The 5,872-nt window shown below is 40.2% G+C and overlaps 1 protein-coding gene across 1 annotated transcript in view; it reads left to right on the top strand.

Annotated features, from left to right (window-relative positions):
- Window positions 1–5,872, top strand: part of shank2b (SH3 and multiple ankyrin repeat domains 2b) — a 129,218-nt gene that overhangs the window by 60,933 nt on the left and 62,413 nt on the right. The window lies entirely within an intron of this gene.

Consider the following 5,872-nt stretch of genomic DNA (forward strand, 5'->3'; position numbering starts at 1 on the left):
TTCCAGTGGCTTAGATCAGTGTTTCCCAAACTGTTTTTCTGGGGACCCATATTTTAAAAGTCACAAAGCTTCACAACCCAAGTCAATAGACATTATTCATAAACTCCTGGGAAAAAAATCTCTTGCAACCCACCTGAGGGCCTTGACCCAGTCTTTGGGAAACAATGGCTTAGAACATTTGGTTTACCAAAAGTGAAGGTCTGTGATCCAAACTTGAATTCTTTACGTTCCTTTACCTAGAGAGTTGAATAGCCAATCAGCCAGATACTGTAGCTCTGGACTGTGACAGTGTTGAGGTCATTAACAATTGTTGCTCATGAATAATCCCACTTTATATCCCATTTTATTTGTGCTCGTAATTGAACCCGGCGTGATCGTGTGTGCGAAGAGAGCTACCTACTCTCTCACTGTGAAAGAAATCAAACAAAAAGCTGTAAATCACAGACATTAATTTGAACTGAATGAGCGCTACGCTTACGCTTACGCTGCTCTTAATTACAACAGCGCGTGGGTGGGCGGCCGTACCATCTGATGGTATCATGTCGTGTGTTTGTGCGTTCGCCGCAGGTTTGCCCCGAGAAGCACACCGAAGGAAGGAGTCGAATATGAGTTGAAGCAAAAAAAAAAAAAAAAAGACTCCCATCATCTTTTCCCGCCTTCTTCTCTATATGAAGAGCTTTGAGAAGATAAAGAATTCATTTTCTTCACGGAACCGTCCCCAGACGTCGTCGCCTCGCCAACCTTTTTCGTACTGATTTCTATCCAATTTAACCTCCGCTGCTCTAACCTTTTCATCCCTGCCGCTGCAGCTCCACTTTATTACTTGCTGAAATTTTTTTTTTTTGCTTTTTCTAATCTGTATTTGTCTTTGGTCCTTTTTCCCCAGTGAATTTCTCCTCATGCATGAAAGTGCAGTTATCGTCTATTTTGCACTCCTGACCCACCCACTTTACCACCATTCATTTTCTCAGCTCTGCTGTTAACCTTAGCTTTTACTACATTTGTTTTTTTGTTGGTTTTTTTTTACATCATTTCCTCCTGCCTCTCTCCCTGTTTTGAAGTACAGTTCTCCACCGTAGGCCTGGTTTAACAGACATATAACGACAGATTTTTCTCATCTGTAAAAAAAAAAAAAGATAAACACCATATGTTTGCACAACAGTCTTTATCCTCAAATGCACAGCTGCAGTTTGGTGCCATAGCAACAGCTGCTGAGAGTACCACAGGCAGGAAATACCCCCACCCCCCGCACAAGCCCCCACACACAGATATTTCTTTCAGTAAAAAAAAAAAGGAAAAGTAACAGAAAAGCTACTATTAAGTGTTAAAGGTTGGATTCACATTTAGGCTTTGGTTCCTAATACTCAAGTCATTTAATTCACCTACTCTGAATTATTTAAAATACGTGAGGTAAGTCAAAAGGTTGTATAATTGAAAATCAAAATACAAGATTTTTTTTTCTTTTTCTTACATTCCGCCTTTAAGTCGAACACTTCTTGTCTTTATGTGGGACATCTTTTGTCTTAGGTCACATGTTCTCTGCCCTTTCTTGGGACACGTTCTTTTTAACTGTTCAGTTATGGAAAACAAACGAACAAACGAAGATTCTGCTCCACGGAGAAGCAGAATCTTCTCAAATATTTTCATCCAAAAGACAAATTCTCTGGCAAATGTTCCAGCCTTTTTCTCTCGGTTTTTAAATATCTCGCCCTGGATTGGATTTGAATCCTGTTTGCCTTTCATCAAACTCAAAATTAATCTTTATCCCAAATGTTCTTAGATTTCTTTGGTTTAATTGCTCTCCAAAATTTATAATTTTTAAGGAATTTGAACTTATTTCCACCGTCACTCACCTGCAGTACATGCTCTACGTATATAACTGTCCTATAACTGTTACAGAAACTTGGAATTCTGTCACAGCAGTGAATAAAATGATCATATCATTATTACCCGCAGTGAGGAATAATGTGACGATAACGATCTCACTTTTCAAAGTATTTCACGGATTCACGGAGAAACTCTGCTAACACTTACTTACTTTTCCTGTCGGGGAGAAAATCTCTCCATCTTTTAGTTTCAGATGAGCAGCAATTTGAGGTAAAAATGTTTCCTTAAAAAAACAAATCACGATTATTTATCCCATATTGGGATACCTTGCTGCCTCTTTCAATGGGGTGAATTCTAAAAAAATATATATATATTTTCTCTGTTAAACCATTTGACAACTGAGTCATGAGCTGTTTCGATATTTCCGGCAAAGTTTGGTGCACAAACAGTTTTCTGGTCACATACGAAGGACGCAGCAGGAGCATGACTGAGTCAGATGGTTCCACCACAGCATGAGACCACAAAGACTGTCACACTTCTGACCGACTGAGTGAGACCACAGCGCCACATGTTGGCCAACCGCTGAGTCTTTGCCTGTTGCTTAGACACTCAAACCTGTGTAACTTAATGTATCCATATGACCAGAGACGAACAGGTGCTTTGAGTCTGAGGAGAGGGCGGCAGCTCTGCGTTTGAAATAACTCTTCAGTGGTGAAATCAGGTGGAAAAATCACTGGAACTACAGATCTATAAGAGGCAAAAGTGCCCAGACTGGCTGACAGCTTAAACTCTACAGCAGGCGCATTACATTAATACAATATCATGCTATATATTTGTATGTATGCATGTTATATGTATGTCTATATATTTCAACAGTATATATCTGTATATCAGTATATAACTTTACTTGTACATACATTTACAGTATTCTGTACAACTTTACTTGTACATACATTTACAGTATCTCTCTCTCTCTTTCTCTCTTTCTTCCTATATATGAAAGGATGGATCGATGGATGGATTAATAGATAGATAGATTTGTGTGTATATATTTATATATGTGCATTTAAGATAGATAGATTTATGTGTATATATTTATATATGTGCATTTAAACATATTTATTACCTTATGCAAAAACATTTCCATAACCTTTTTGGTTTTTTAAATGCTTACTATAAGAAACATCAATCTTTGGGTTTAGATAGATTGAATGGTTTATTTGATAAATGGATGGTTGGATGGATGGATGTTGGTTGGATGGATGGATGGATGGATGTCATGTGATTATAAGTTTGTCCACATTCGTTCTCCAGTCACCTGAGTGAAGTGTGAATTTCACTGCTGCTCTGAGGTTCCCTCTCAGTTTTGCTGACACTTCCACAACGCACCCTTCCTTCTCTCCTCCCTCCTCCCTCCTCCTCCCTCCTCCCTTCCCCTGTCCGTGCGTACTCCTGTTCTATACACAACCATATGTCACCATGGTAACCGGAGTAGAGCAGGAAAAGAAAGACTGGGGGTGGTGATGGTGGTGATGGCTGCGGTGGAAGAGGTTGTGGGCGAATGAATGATAATGAGAGCAGTGTTTCTGGTCTTTCATTGGTTAACTGTTTTTGTTTGTTTTTTTAAATTAAGGTTTGAGACATTCTTAATAACCGCACCGTTACTGTAGGGTTTAAAGATTGACGTCATCGGCTACATCAGGGGGAGCGCCTCGTTTGAAACGCTACGACCGGAGCTCCATCGTGTTTCCTTCACGCTGTTCTGTGACGCCTGTATGTTACTATACTGAGTTTTCATGTGTTACTGTGGTGACAGCTGACATCAGTCATATGTGGCACCAGATGGACGCTGGGTCGTCATCACTTCTCACTGCGGCGATAACGATTTGGCTATGACACATCCTGTGCTCCAATCATCAGGGAGTCTGAGACGTAATAACTCTGAAGTTGATATCCTTAATAATCCTTTTTTAAGATTCACTTGCGGAACCATATTTCAAATTATAACATTTATTGGAAAATATTGTCCACTCAGACGAACATCATTAAAACTTAGTGCCTCTATTTAATGGCCAAAAGGAGACAGATAAAACCGGTGACGTCATGCAGGGCAAAGGGAGACAGATAAAACCGGTGACGTCATGAACTGAATACCTGCGTCTCAGATTCAGGATTTAGATTCTAAATACTGTCTAAACTTCGTCGGATCTGCACGTCTGAGATCTTCCTGTTCCTGCTCAGTTACACAGTAAAACAGCATCTTTAAACCTGCCACCTCCGGCTCCAACCTCCTACAGTCATTCAGATCACCGTTCTCATCGTAGCAGTTCTCACTATAGCACAGTGTCTTTGGATGTTTGACTCCAGCTGGTTTAAAATAACCTCTCTAGTAAGTTCTGACACACTTCTGCCTACGGTTAAACTACTCCTGTATCTTTAGGATCTTAAACCCTTGTGGTGAATAGTGTGAACTGCATAAAGAAATACATACAGTAATTTTTACACTTTTAAACTAGGATCTACTCCTATTTATTTATATATATATTCTTTACTAATGGTCAGTGAAAATGTTGTTCGGGTCTATTCTATTGGTCGTGTTTCCCCGTTTCCTCCTGCTGCTGTAGAACAATACGCTGTGACACACTTGTGTACTTGTGACACCCCCACCTCCTTCACACTGAGTTCATCAAAAGAGCAGTGTCATAATCACTTAGCCCTTTTTTTCCCTCACCTTTGTCGGAGTAAAATGCACATTGCACATTAATGCAGGACGTTGAAAAATTCAAGAACACCCAGGCCTGTCAGGAGAGTACATCACGTTATGGTTTTTCTTTTTTACATGCTTTTCAATGTGGAAAAGGTCACAGAGCAGAGATTCACACTTTCTCCTCCCTTTGATGAAACCCTTCCCCTCCTCGACGTCTCAGTCTCTTCACGTTTCCCTCCGTGGTTCTCCTGAATATTTGACTAAAATCCACTTGTCTAATCCCTGGTGCTGTGTGCTAGATTCAGAGGTGTTGGTTTTTGTTTGTTCCTGGTGGGAACGTCAATCTAAGGTCAGGTCTATTCCTTATTTTGATTGTGACTAAAGCCTGTTGTGCTGTGGAGAAGTTCTGTGAACTACGTTATGACAGGGTCTGTGTGTGTGTGTGAGTGTGTGGTGTGTGTATGTGTGCGTGGGTATGCGTGGGTGGGTGGGTGTGGGATGACGTGTGGCGTGTGTGTGTGTGAACTGTAGTGTAAACCCCATCACAAGTAGCAATGTGTCATCATGCAGCTGATCTGATTCTAGGTCAGTGACTGTGCTCCAAAAGAAAACCTCTTTGTTGCCCCCTTGTGGACACAAATAAGTATAAAACAGAAACAAACCGAATGGTGTTGACGTCACTCAGTGGTCCGTGGACGAACGCTATATCAGAACATAACTCTCTCTCTCTCTCTCTCTCTCTCTCTCTCTCACTGTCTGTCATTTAAATGTATATTTTTTTCTCTGCATTAATTGTTTCTATAATAGTGAAAATGAAAGTGAAATATACTGTACATAGAGTATTTGCACAATCCCTCATCAATTCCTTTATCAATAACATGGGCCAAAACCTGTTGATCATTTTTTTCACCATCCAAGTCCATGATGATCTTTATTCCGACAGGCCTCAGTACATGTGGATTCACTGCACCAAGATGGACTACGTTAACTCTTTATTCCGGCTCTAATTCCGTACCATTGTCTAACACCGTAGTAAAAGGTTATCACCCTTGGAATTTCATGGCACGTCGTATTAAACATTTACACCTTTGTTTCACCTTCAGAAGGTCAAGGTGATAAATGGTTCTCATCCCGTGGCTCACAATCATCGACCATGTCTTGTCAACAACTCTATATAAAAATGATGGACACCACCTTTAAATATAAATATAATAAATACATGTTGTTTTTTCTAATGAAAACCAAAAGAAAGGGTGTATTATTATTGAAAGGTCAAATGTTCTACGTCAGAGAGTCTGGAGACACAGTGCAGAGAATTTGTCCTTCAAGAAACGCTGC

The sequence above is a fragment of the Cynoglossus semilaevis genome, chromosome 5 (genome assembly GCF_000523025.1).
Source record: "Cynoglossus semilaevis isolate Cse_v1.0 chromosome 5, Cse_v1.0, whole genome shotgun sequence".
In the NCBI taxonomy this organism is placed as follows: Eukaryota; Metazoa; Chordata; class Actinopteri; order Pleuronectiformes; family Cynoglossidae; genus Cynoglossus; species Cynoglossus semilaevis.